Source organism: Cheilinus undulatus, linkage group 20 (genome assembly GCF_018320785.1).
Source record: "Cheilinus undulatus linkage group 20, ASM1832078v1, whole genome shotgun sequence".
Taxonomy (NCBI): domain Eukaryota; kingdom Metazoa; phylum Chordata; class Actinopteri; order Labriformes; family Labridae; genus Cheilinus; species Cheilinus undulatus.
In genome coordinates this window covers 16,297,141-16,310,245 of record NC_054884.1, presented here as the reverse complement: position 1 = coordinate 16,310,245, position 13,105 = coordinate 16,297,141, and positions in this window count along the sequence as shown.

The window sequence follows — 13,105 nt, the reverse complement described above, 5'->3', positions numbered from 1 at the left end:
TATCAGTGTACTCATTTCTGCGCAGGTACTCTGCCATCCTCTGTACGATGACACTGAAGAACACTTTACCCTCCATGTTGAGTAGGGAGATTTGGCGGAACTGACTGATGTTTGCTGCATCTTCCTCCTTTGGGATCAAGACCCCACCTGCCCTATGCCACACTTTGGGTATGGTCTTCCTCTACCATATTGTTCTCATGAACCTCCAGAGAAGCCTCAGGACATCTGGTGCACTCTTAAACACTTTGTATGGGACTCCATTTGGCCCAGGGGCTGATGATGTTCTTGTCTGATGGTTCTTGTCTTAAGTGCTCCTCTAGGTTGTTCTTTGTTGTTTTTAGAGCTTCACTTTTTTCCTGGTGAAGAGAGTTTTTAGGAATTGAAAGGGATCTTTGTAAAACTGTGTTCTTGTATGTTCTTTCTTCCTCCTTTGCTTTCGTAACTTCTCTGCTCTGCGGAGGGATGCCAGATGGATTTTAATGTCAGCTTGGAGAGTGCTCCTCCTTTTCCCTGTCTCCTTTCTTGATCAAGGCGTTTGATTTCCTGTTGCCTCCTGGAGACTGGTGGGTTGGGAACCTCTATAGCACCTTTTGCCTCATTTTGACTCCAAAATGTCTGACCCATACTTGTAAAGAATGTCTCCCATTCTCTCCAACTTCCTCTCTACTGGGCCTCAAAGTTGTTGTTCCAGGATCAGGATCAAAAATATGATTGTGTTCATTTTCTGCTCTCTAGAGACCCACAAATCAATCATCAGAAGACTGTTCTTTAACTTAAATGCAGGAAAATTATCTCCTTTTAAAGACAAGCTTGAGTTATTGTTTGCTTATTGATCAGGGAAAGAGAGAGAGAGAGGGAGAGAGAGACAGAGAGAGAATGTGAAAAGAGCAGCATGCAGCGCTGTCTGTGTCTACAGTTTGATTTTTGCTTTAAAACAATGTAAAGTCAATCAGATCAGACAGTGTAGAGATTGAGGAGGGCTCAGAACACTGTGCCATCAGATCTAGAAGCGCCCTCAAATGGGTAGCTTGGTACTGTTGGAAAAACAGATACCCTGCTGCGCTAGGCTGCCGTGCCGAGTCAAACCAAGTCGTGCTGAGCTGCACCATGTAATGGGAAAGCCCCATGTGAGTCTCCCACTTATATCTTTCTGCAGCCCCCCCCCCCCCTTTTTTTTTTTTTGCATATTCCTCTTTTATATTTCTGCATTACCCTCCTCATTCACCTTCCTTTCTGAATCTCCCTCTTTTTTTGTTTTTTTTTTTTTACAAGAAATGCAGATCCTTTCTGCATCTCCTCCTCTCTGCAGGTCCCTCTTTTTTCATCTCCTTTTGTTCTGCTTTCCACTCTTTTCTATTTCTTCATCTTGCTCCTGTTTCTGCATCTCCTTCTGTTCCTTTACAGCCCCGACACAGCCTCATGCACTTGGTTTTGCTTGAGACATCTGCCTGGTAAAAGGACTTTTTCCTTGCCACTAAAACTTTGCTGAATGTTGCCCAGTCATGTTGGATTTATGTTTGGTCTTTATGAATAATAAAACGAAGAGTATGGTCCAGATCTTGCCTTTTTTATAAGTATCTCGGGATACCATTGGTTATGAATTGACCATGTAGATAACATATTTTGACATTCAGTAGTGTACAGTATTCTATAGATAGAAGGCAAGTTATATTTTAAAACACAAGTTTTCTAAGAAGCAACATAAACAGGGTTCCTGCAGCTTAATGAGATCGAACACCCACTCCAACATAAAGAACAAAATGTTTCAGTGTTAAACACCGGAACAACATCAGAGTGATAAAACACAATCAAACTCTTAGTAGGTCCTCTTACCAAAACTGCAGTAATGAATGTGTTGCCGGTTTCTAAAACAGGAAAATATTTTAGAGCCTTTCTAAACTGGGATCATCTCCGTTGCTATAGCAATAGAGGAAGACGACCACATACTGTCTGAGAGTTTTATTGTCTGGCACTGACAAAATTTAGCGGCATGCCTCAGGCAGTACACACAACTGGGTTTGTGTGGACCTTAAAAGAGAGATTCAGGATAAGCAAGGTTATTTTCTAAGGACTCAGTGTTTGCTGCACATGCGTTTTGTCCTTGTGAGCCTGTTTTTTTTTTAGCACACATACATTTGTCCCACTTGACACTCCTCTTCCTGCTCCTACACCTCTCTTCTCTCTGCTTTGGCCTCCTTTTCTCGGCTCTCTTCTCCAGCTGTGATCAGTCGCCGCTTCGTACGAGTCTAGATCTGACAGAGTGGGGGAACATCCCTGCACAGTGAGCCCCTGCTGTGATCATTTCCACCAACCTCGCATTTTTCCACTTTCGAATCTTCAGCTGCGTTCCCAGCGTCATGCCTGCAGCTGTTTCTGCAAAAACACATCGGGGATATGAAGAATAGTTCACGGTGCGTTTGACGCTTTCTGCATGATTCATCTCTTAGGTGCAGAGGCAGGAAGCTGAGGTGACGCAGGAGGTATTAAGACTGTACACTGTGTTCCCTGTGGTGTGAAAATGAGCAGAAAACAACCTTAGTCTGCAGAAACCTTAAAAATATCTCTGTTCTTCTTTGTTTACTATGCATTCATCCTCAAGAAAAATGCTTCGCCCGTACTTGTTTGCCCACTTACACGGATGAATCTCCGTATGAAAAAGGCACGTTAGGTGGTTTATGTATAGACAACAGCTGCATCTTTTTTGTTCTCCAGGAAGACAGAAATTTTCAGTAATTATATGCTTCTTGTTGCTCTTTTTCTCTACGAAAAGCTTGACAGAATAAATGAGATTTCACGTGTAACCAGTTTGGTTTTCCTGAGTTGTGTGCAAAGCCAGATACTTGAGGAAACCAGTGTTCTCAAAAATTAGAAGCTCTTTAGAGAGAAACTAAGCCTGAGAGTTTCTGCTGAGCCTGCTATGCCTTTAGAGGTGCAGGATATGACTCCCACTCTCTCCTTGGCACTCTCCTCATCGGCTACAACATCATACAGTCTATGCAAGGGTTGTAAGGGTGTATTCGTGCACAGTCACAAATGAATACATCTAAATGAAGAAAAAGGGCAAACCCAAAATGCCTCAACGCAGTTTCCAAACTCCAACACAAGTGGCGGTTCTGTTCAGTGACTAAAACGATGACTAAAGCTAAGTCCAAACATGCTTGCCCACTGCCTTTTTTCCATTAGGATTAGTGATGGGTCGTTCATTAACGAGCCGGTTCAAAGAGCTAACTCTTTTATGTGAATGATAAGAGCCGGATCCCGTTCAAGAGCCGTTTTATATTTTTATAACTATTATTATTTTTATATAGATTTTGTGTATCTCTGTGTTATTGGATTGATTAGTAGGGATTATTTATCCTCTACCCCAGGCACACCATGCATTAAGGACTCGTGTTTGATGGTGTAACATCAATTTTTTATAGTAGGTGTATCATACATCCCAGCCAGTGAGCAGATTTCATCTGACCTACACGGTGTTTTGGGGAGACAGTATTTTTTGAAAAATAATTACATGATATTTTCATCAATTTTAAAACTTGAGCAGAATTTGAGTAAAATACCTGCCCAGATATCAATCATATGTAATAACTTTTGCTAAAATTGAATGAAGTCAAACTGGTACTTGAATGAATAGTCGACTCTTTTTGCAGAGTCGAGCCAAACGAGCTGGATCACTGAAGAGAACTGAAATTCCCATCACTAATTAGGATACAGGACTAAGTCCTTGTCCACACTGAGATGAAAACAATGTATTTTAATTTTCGCTTTGAAAAGTTCTCTGTAAACACTGGATCATGTCAGGAAATGTCCACGTACGCACGGAGACACTGAAAACGACTGTAAACACTGTAGTATATTATATGCCAAGCCTGTAAGTGGTGCTGTAACGCTGCCACAGAAATGCACCAAAAAAGAGAAGAAGATAGAAAATACCCAAAACTTTCTCCTGAAGACCTATACAGTACTTTTGTTTCAGCTAAGGGGGTCTTTAAAAGTTAAAATATTGACTTACTTTTTCTTTAAAATGTCTAAAATAGCTAGTTTTGGTTTCTGAACTGCAGGGACGTCTGTATACTTCAAAATTCTTTTTTTTCCACAAATGGCAAAGCTATTGGAATTCGCCACTACCATTTCTTTCGTCCACCTTTCACTGTGATCATATCAAAATGATTACCTTTCACGAAAGCCAGACTTGGAACTTTAATGTTTTTCCCGTAAAACATCACAATAGAGCATAGTAAACTTACTGCTGCAACAGCCAACAGCTTACTGCTAATGTGAATCAGGATATTCCAACGTTACTCGCCCCGTCAGTCACAGCCACCTTGGTCTTGTGGCATAAGCAGTTCCTGAGGGAGCATCACTGATGAGGATTTAACACTTGATGTACTGGAGGCGGCTGCATCCAAGGAGATCAGTTTTCTCGCCATTTCAATCCCAGGACCACCTACTGATGGCTTAACGTTTGGATTCCTCTAGTCCTGGGAGGCAATTTGGTTTAGCTGATGATCTTATGGAAGCTGCAGCTGAGGATTGATGCAGGATTTCTGAAAGAAGGGCAAAACCAATCAGGTTTTCTTACCTAACCCACTGGTGTGTAGTCATGTGGATAGCTCAATCAAGAAAGGCTTACTTGAGGCTTAAAGAGTGATTGAAAAATTGCACTGACATGATACCGGATGTGAAAATTGAGGTATGAAGAGACTCCCCATTGGGTGTCTTTATTTAAGAGGGTCTGTCCTCCAGGAAGAAACCCCCTTCATCATAAATGTAGTCAAACGTAGACACTGTTGGATTCAAAAAGGTAAAGAAAACAGAAGCACCAGGAGCAATAGCCAAGGATGGTGTTGATGACTGTGATGATGCCTGACGGGAGAACGCATCAGAGAGGGTGGGAAGAATTTGACTTAGATGATAACTGACAGCAGCTGCAGAGAGTGACAGTTTTAAAGAGGATAATTAGATGATCCGATTACAGAGGTGGTGGCACACTTACGTAAGATCCTCACTGCCAACCTGTATAAAAATAAAGGACTGGTATCATGTTATCAAGTTTCTTGTTCTGATTAGTATTTCTCACTTTGAAGGAAGTTTTCGTGTATCAGTGTTAATTTCAATATATTTAACCATTTTATTGCAAAATGGATATACAGTTCAACTTGGCAGAGAAGGCTCTGCTCAAAAGTTGCTCCCTGTGTTAGTCAAGCAGCATGCTTGACATTTCCAGGGAGCACGTGCATTTTCTTTTGGGCTTCTGTGCAAAAAAGAGCAATATAGAGACTATCTTTAATGAATTAGATCACTCTTCTGGCTCACTGGACTTCAGTTGAATATGTTTTATAGATTTTAAATCTCTGGTCATTGATCCCATTCAGTAGAATATTATTTAACTTACGTAAATATCTAACCTTGCAAAGCAGATCTGCCCGTTTCCTTGTTTTTCAATGGCAAATCCATCTTGCAAAGCTCCCATCTGAACTGTTTTGGCCCGGTTAGAAGGTGACAGGACCTATTAGCAATGAGGGGCAGTACTTTCAGGCTCGGCGGAGTCATGACATAAGCAAGCAGCAACAAGAGGCCGGTGCAATAATGGCAGAAGAGCTTAGCGTGGATGCTGCTAAAGGGCCAGTTGGATCAGAACTTGACATTTCTTCATTAAAAGAAGAACAAAGAACAGCACTGAGTTTTCTTTTGAAAAACAACAAATGTCGTGTACTGACATGTCTACAGTCACCATGGGTCGCGTTATTCCTCGGCAGCTGCGCACACGCAGCTCGGTCGCAGCTACATCATGTATTTTGTTGTTCTGATTGGCCCATAAAGACTTGACAGACAGAACCAATTACCAATCAATCCAATTACGCTCCAAGCTTTTTTCAAAGCCTCTGCCCTTTCCTAAATGCTTAGAATTGAAGGTTTTCCAGGTGGATGTTTAGTAAATATCATCATCATGCAGGAAAGAAGAATGGAAAAATTATTCCACTTTTGTTGGTCTTTTATGCTTTAGTCTGAGTTCACATTTTCCATCTTCTCTGCTCCTCTGTTTTAACTAAAACAATTAGGACTGTTCCAGTGACACTTGGCTGCTGTAGCCCTTTAAGGGCAAAGAGCAGGCTATCACCGAGGACAGGCTTCCACTCACTACACGGCCCCTGTGTGTCATGGCTGACCTTTCCTTTCTCTGGCCCTGTCTGAACTGATTAGCTCTCTTCAGTGGCAGATACACCACGGCTTACCGTCACTGTCTGAACCTCGAACTGATAACAACTCCTCTGCTTGGACACATGAGCCGGGTATGATGGGGAGGTGGGCTGATTAATGTTCTCATTTTCAGCTCTGTATTTCAGATGTCCTTGAACTTATTTGCTCTTTGAGGGGAAGATGATAAATCCTATCTACAGATGTGTTAATTGGGCTTTCAGAGAGAAGTCAGCATATTCAAATAGTCAGGGGGCTTGCTGGTGATCCAGACCAAAGCCTCAGGAAATCACATGTGATTCAGGCTGACCTTCATCTAATGTGCAGTCTGGGGTCTGGATATATCAGGGATGAATTATTTTTGCCTGCAGTGGCAGAAAAATACCACCACTGTATTTCTTGCTACCCACAGAAATACCCAGGAACCATTAGATGTGGTGCATAAATTTATTTCAACATATATTAACATTTCTTCTTTTTTCTCTTGTTAAAGTCACAATACATAGAATATTTACATTTGATTCAACATCAACACTTGCTGGCAGAAAACAGCTTGATCATTGGATCAGGAAAGACTGGGTTTATGGAAGGGTTTATGGAAGGCTACTCTCTAGAGCTTCAATAAAATTTCAATAATTTAACACCTCGTTATTCCTTCCAAACAGTCCATAAGGAACATCGTTCAAAACAGTGTATAAACAGACCCCAGGCCTATTTGAGGGTACTATGTGCTGAGTGATGTATACTAGTGATGAATGAGGTATGAACATTGCGTAATAATGCATCATCTCCATAGATGTAGGTATGAAACATGGACATAGTCTCAGTGATGTCACTCATTGGGATCTGAAGTGGTATCATGAAGCCAAATGAGGGTGGCTGCCATACTGGAAGTGTTGACCCCAGCTAACTTCTGGTCAATCAGACAAAGGGCTGGAGTAAAGGCAGGGTTGAAACCTCTGGGCAAATGACTTCAATGTCCGCATTTGTCAGCAATCAGGGCCTAATTGAAAGGTCAGATCTGGGCCCAAGTTTCAAACCTAAGACCACTCTAAGATACGTACTCAAAGCAGAAGAACTCCATATCCCGTATAGTTTTTACCATTAAAGAAACAAGCTATGGCAGTCTTTCCCTAGCCGAAAGTATCCAAGGTATCACGATGAAACCTGAAAATCTTCTGGTGCCCCTCAAAATCCTCATACAACCCCAACATGAGACTAAAGTATTTCTGTGTTTTAAAAATTAAAAATAAAGAATTTCAACATGAAAGCTTAGTTTCCAGACACATAAACATTGCTAGAAATGCTCTTGTAAAGTTGCATAAAACAATTAACATCATTTATTTTGTTTTGATCAGGCATCTTTGAAGTCACCTATGTATTATATTCACGTCTTAAAATGTACTATGTGACCCTGCAAAACCTTGTTATGCTGTCTCCAAAGGCACTGATAAATTCTTGTAATTGGGAAGGTAACGGCATAGTAGAATGCTGAACAGAGTGTCAGCAGTTAATTTAACACCAGCTAAACCGTGACACTGGTCTTTCCATCAGAAGAAAAAAAAATGACGAAAAGGTGACATGTGAGTTAAATAGGGCTGTGTTTTGTTTATTGTGGGACTTAAAGATTATAAACATTTTTTCATGTTTTTTAATGATCATTCAAAACACAATTTCAACTTTCAAAATTATGTTTATGGTCATTTTTGACTACAAATTACCTTCAGCAGGCCAACTGCATTATCTCTGAGGCCCTCTAGGGGTCCGGGTGCACACTTTGGAAAGCACTGAGCTATTAATAGGAGTTCTTTGCCCAAATATGCAAGAGGGGTCTCGCTGCAGACAGCAGATCTCAGCTGACCCCTCTTGCAGACCACTACTGTGAGATGCCGCTTTTGTAAGGATGGAAGTGATGTAATTTTCCAGTACAAAATTTCCTTTTTATTTTGTATTTCTAATCCAACTGTAGTCATAAACATAGTCCGGCAGGCGCGTTCATGAAATAACCACATTGCAAATGTTACCGACAAAGCAATATATCATAATTAACAAATACACCAAAAAAAAAAAAATGCTAGCAGTCTAATCCAGGATTGACTTAGGGGGCATTCACACACATTCAGAACTCTGAGCCAAACAAGCGGACTCTGGTTTGCTTGAAAACAGGGGGTCTCGGTCCACTTCCAAACAAATACTGGTGCGGTTCGTTTAAGGTGTGAAAGCAAAGCGGACCAACTTGTGAACCAAAGGCTGGAAGTGGCATAAAGCATAATGATATATGGATTTAAATTTGATTTAATACACTCAAATGTATGTCAGTACCTCATTTGGCATCTTTGTAGCCATAGCAACACGTCGTACTCAGTGCTGATTTATTTGTCTCATGTAAAGAACAGCATGCTGGACAGCTCACCGCCTCACTTGCTGCTCCTTGTGCCCCAATGCAAGAGTAGAAACCCCAAGATGGCGTAATTTCAGTGTTTTTTCATTGTTTATGTGGAAGAAAAGACCGGCGGTAGGAGTTTCGTCTTCTTCTACACCTTTTTTCTCCTTGGTCGCCGTTTGGTCATGGTAACAGGGCCCCTGGCGGGCAGAGGTTGTAGGTGTTCAGACGGTTTGGTCCGTTTGACCAAGAGAGCAGTGTGAATGTGAACCAAACTAAAGGAATGTTCAGCAATGTTGCTATTTCTGTTCCAAAACGGACCGAGTCCCCCGAACTGTCAAGTGTGAAAACAACCTTACTGTAAGTATAGAACCATTTAAGAAATACCGTGGCTCGCTTTAGCCTCGTTAGCTTAAGCTAAAGCTAATGTAGCTATGCTTGTTACGTTGTTAATGTTGCTACATATCTATGCTCATTACACAGCTAACATTAGTGAAGTTAATGTTGCTATGTCAACCAATGTAACAACCATGGACTCTAAAAAGCAGTAGCTGCGTTAATTTTAGCTTCAGCACCGTAAGCTTTAGGAATTGAAGAAAAGCTAACATAGCCACGTTAGCTATGAAGGCAATGTAGCTAGGGAGTAAATATACCTGAAGCAAAAGCTAATGTATTATCATTAGATGTAGTAAGTGGAATTTTTGACAAAAGTAAATGTAGTGTAAGTTAATGTAGCCATCTTAGCATCATTAGCTTTAGCTACGATAGCTGCAGAGTGTTGAGTGTTGTCATCCCAACCATTACTTTAATCTTTAACCTAACTCTAACCAGAAGTTTTATTTTATTTTATTTTTAGCGTTTAGCGTGTGTTTCCATCTTGACAGAGGAAGTGTATCACAGTAGTGGTCTGCAAGAGATCTGCGGTCTGACTGTCTTGTGAAATATGCTGGTCCTGCCCCTTTTCTGGCTAAAAACATTCCAACAAAATGAATGGTGGTATATGGGAAAGACTTGGTCATCAGCATTTTAAAAGCACCAAATATTAAACTATAAAGTTTAACTGTTTTACTGTATTGAGAGCCTAAATCCAATGGCCATTGAGTTAGGCCTAGGGATTATGACATCTCTGAGCAAGTACTAGCATTGTAACACTCAAAAAATCAACAAAATTATGGGTGTAGTGGGGTTTTTGTTCTGATGCTTTCAATCAAGCTGTACAAAAAAGCCCATCTTGTGACCATTAATGCCAAAACTAACATCACAAACCATATGTCTGTCTGTATTTTAACCTTGTTAAACCTAGCCAAGTTGGATCTTAACTTTTAAAACATTAATATTAATAGAGAATGTGTAAAGAAGGCAGGCAGAGTATGGCTCCTGCTGTCAAAAAGCATCGATGGCTTTAAATCTTTAAGAACGACTGGCCCCACATCAGACCACTTTACTCCCAAAGTCACAGAGCTTTCCTTCACTCCTTTGCAGATTGGTGAATTTAAAAAAAAAAAAAAAAAAAAAAAAAAAAACATAAAATATGGCTTTTAACTGCACAAAAATGTAACCCAGCAGTGACAATATTTTATCACATTAGATGGTATTGCTGCCATTGTTTCATTCACTCTTAGGGTAAGCTTTCACCCAGACGAGGGCGTGCTTTTTTACAGAGAGGGAAATGACCAAAGATGGGTTGTAACATTAGAAAAAATCTTCTCTGTACCAGGCTGTAAACGTGTTTATTTCTGCTGTAAAAACGGGCCTATGGGAGTCAATCTATAGTGAACACTCTAGGAACTGTAGTTTTTCCACTTGGCGTCTTTTCAGTACTGGAGGTTGTATCTTGGTAATATCATGATGTGTTATGTCATAATGTGTCATGTCATGATTTCTGTCCTAGCTTCCAACCTGAGTAGTATTCATGAATCATGTCTGAGTGGGATTTGGTTGTATGCAGAAAAAAAATCATTTATTTGGAGAGAAAAGAGAAGGAATGCCCTGGCCAAATATTAAATTTCAGATCCCACTGGCTATTGTCCGACCGCTATTAGGCTTGTAATTTGTCTCTCTGAACTGATAGCTGCATATGAACAGGGAAAACAAAACAGTCGTTTTAGCAATCTTTCAAATCCTAATCAGTTTTCTCCTTCCAAGTTGTCTGTCAGATTGTAAACAATCACCAGCACAAGGAGAAGGACGTCTTGGCCTGGATAGCCATTATCAGCTACATCATCAGTCAGAAATACCAGCTGCTGGCCCGAAAGCTGAACTGTTGCCTGTGTTAGCCGATACATTAAGATGTTAGGTTATGTAAAGGGGCATTTCATAATCATTTGCAGTATGTCCTAACATGTTATCAAATACGCAATTATCACTTCAGGGTGGATTCAGATTCACTGAGAATATAGACAGATTATCTTTTGACTGATTCTTTGTAAGCCAGCCTTCACCATTAAATATCCCATTGAAAAATCTTAAGCCTCATGAGCTGTACATTGTCGATCGAAGAGAAATGAAGGGAGCCATCAACAGCCTCAATTATGCCTGATGAGACTGGATAGAGACATTTTTCTATGACCTAGCCTTGAAAAATAACAGGGAAAAGTACCATGAAGGATATTAAGCTGAGAAAGTGTCATGAGAAGCTGTGGGGGAATGACCGGTTGTTTCATCTGAGCTTAATTAGACTTGATTTTTAAGAAGAGGACAGAAGCCAAAACCAGAGGAGCACCAGCGCTGTCATTTTAGCGGCAGGGCTGATGGGCTGTCAAGGGAGGAGTGGGGAAAATAAGGAAAGTGAGGACTGGCACATAGTGGAACAATGACACAGACACGCACACTCCAGAGTGACATAACAGCAACGCAATTCAAGCAAGAAAATTGATGGTAATGAGCACGCGTTGAAGCATTCACACTAATCGTACTGTCTCTGCTTTCATAATGAGAAGTATCTGTTTGGAAGTGCATGAACAGCTCAGGTTCAATCATCAACTCACAGAACAGCAGCGACTGACACCGTGGTCATCCCTCCAGACAATCAACACCTGGGCTCGGCGATTCTCAAGATACATTCAGGTCATTTCCAACGAGAGGAAGGAAGATTTTTCCTCCAACTACAAGTGAGAAGAGATAGTGCTGCATGTAGCAGATAAAATACTGGAGCACCTTTTGCAACAGTAGGATGTTGACACGAAGAGCACCTCTTAACTGCTTGTATGGTACGTTTTCACCAAGCGGTCCTGTTTGGTTCAGCACAGTTTAGTACAGAAAACATGATCAGGCTTACATTTCTGACTTGGTGGTGAAGAGTGAGAGCTGCGTCAGCCATGCAATAGCACGACATCATAGCAATTCAACACTATAGCCCGCCATTAAAGCCAGAAAAGAAAAAGAAGTTAACACTTTGATTAAATAGCAGTGGCGGAGGAAATCCAGCATTTTGTGCTCTTTCTTGGATTTCCTTTTCTGAAATTCACAGGCTTTTCAAATATGATTATGTGTTTGTCCATTATTACCACTGTTGCATGTCAAGTCATTATTCTTTCAATCAATCAATGGACTGCAGTGAATATTTTAGGTTTTTATAGTTCCTCTTAGGACTCCAAGGGTGCTGGAAGAGTGCATCATTAAGGCTCTGTTATTTTTGACAGTGGAAACTAGAGGTTGTCCCATTATTGGGTCTGACATTCAGCATTTGTAGAGGTGTTGTGACTTCTCCTCTGGTTCTGCTTTCGCCCACCAGTCTCCCGGATGTCCAGCCCGCAACACTATCTGATTGGTGGGATAGCAAGTAATCGCCATCTTTAGAAAGTAGTAATGAAGTGGTCAAGCACTTGTTTTAATGACTGGCTGACATCCTATCACATGATGTAAATACAACTCTGAAATTAGGGATGTATGAAAATGGATTTTTGACAATATGCTGATATTTCCAAAATCATTCTTGCTAATACCAATACATACATGGTTCTTCCGAAAATTTCTCAAACTTAATGTTTCCTTTGAGGTTAAAGCAAGGGATGAGCAATGTTGTATATTCAGTTATTGTTTCTAAAAATATCAAAAATTTCATGCAACTCTTAGGCCAATCTTAATTTAAACTATATTGTTTTCCATTGTTCCTTACAGATGCCTAGTTTTAATTACAATCACCAGATGATGACTGTAGCACATCAAAAATCTGTTTGCTGGCTACCATTAAATGACAAGAGAAGAAAAAGGAGCAAGTATTGTCTAGGGACACAACTGAGGTGCAAAGAAATTAACATAATTTAAGGAACATAAGATTAATTTTATTGAATATTTTTATGTAAGTGATCAATTAAATATCTATTTGACTTCGAGTTGTCAAGTCAAATGGATCATTGCTTAAAGTAACTAAGGGCTCATTCACACCAGAGCTGCTTGGTCCACTTTAAACAGCTCTGGTCCATTTCCCTGGATAGTCTGGTTTGTTTGGAGTGGTGTGAAAGCTCACAAGAACTATGGTGTGGACCAAACAAGCGGACTCTGGTCCACTTTAAAACAGGGGGT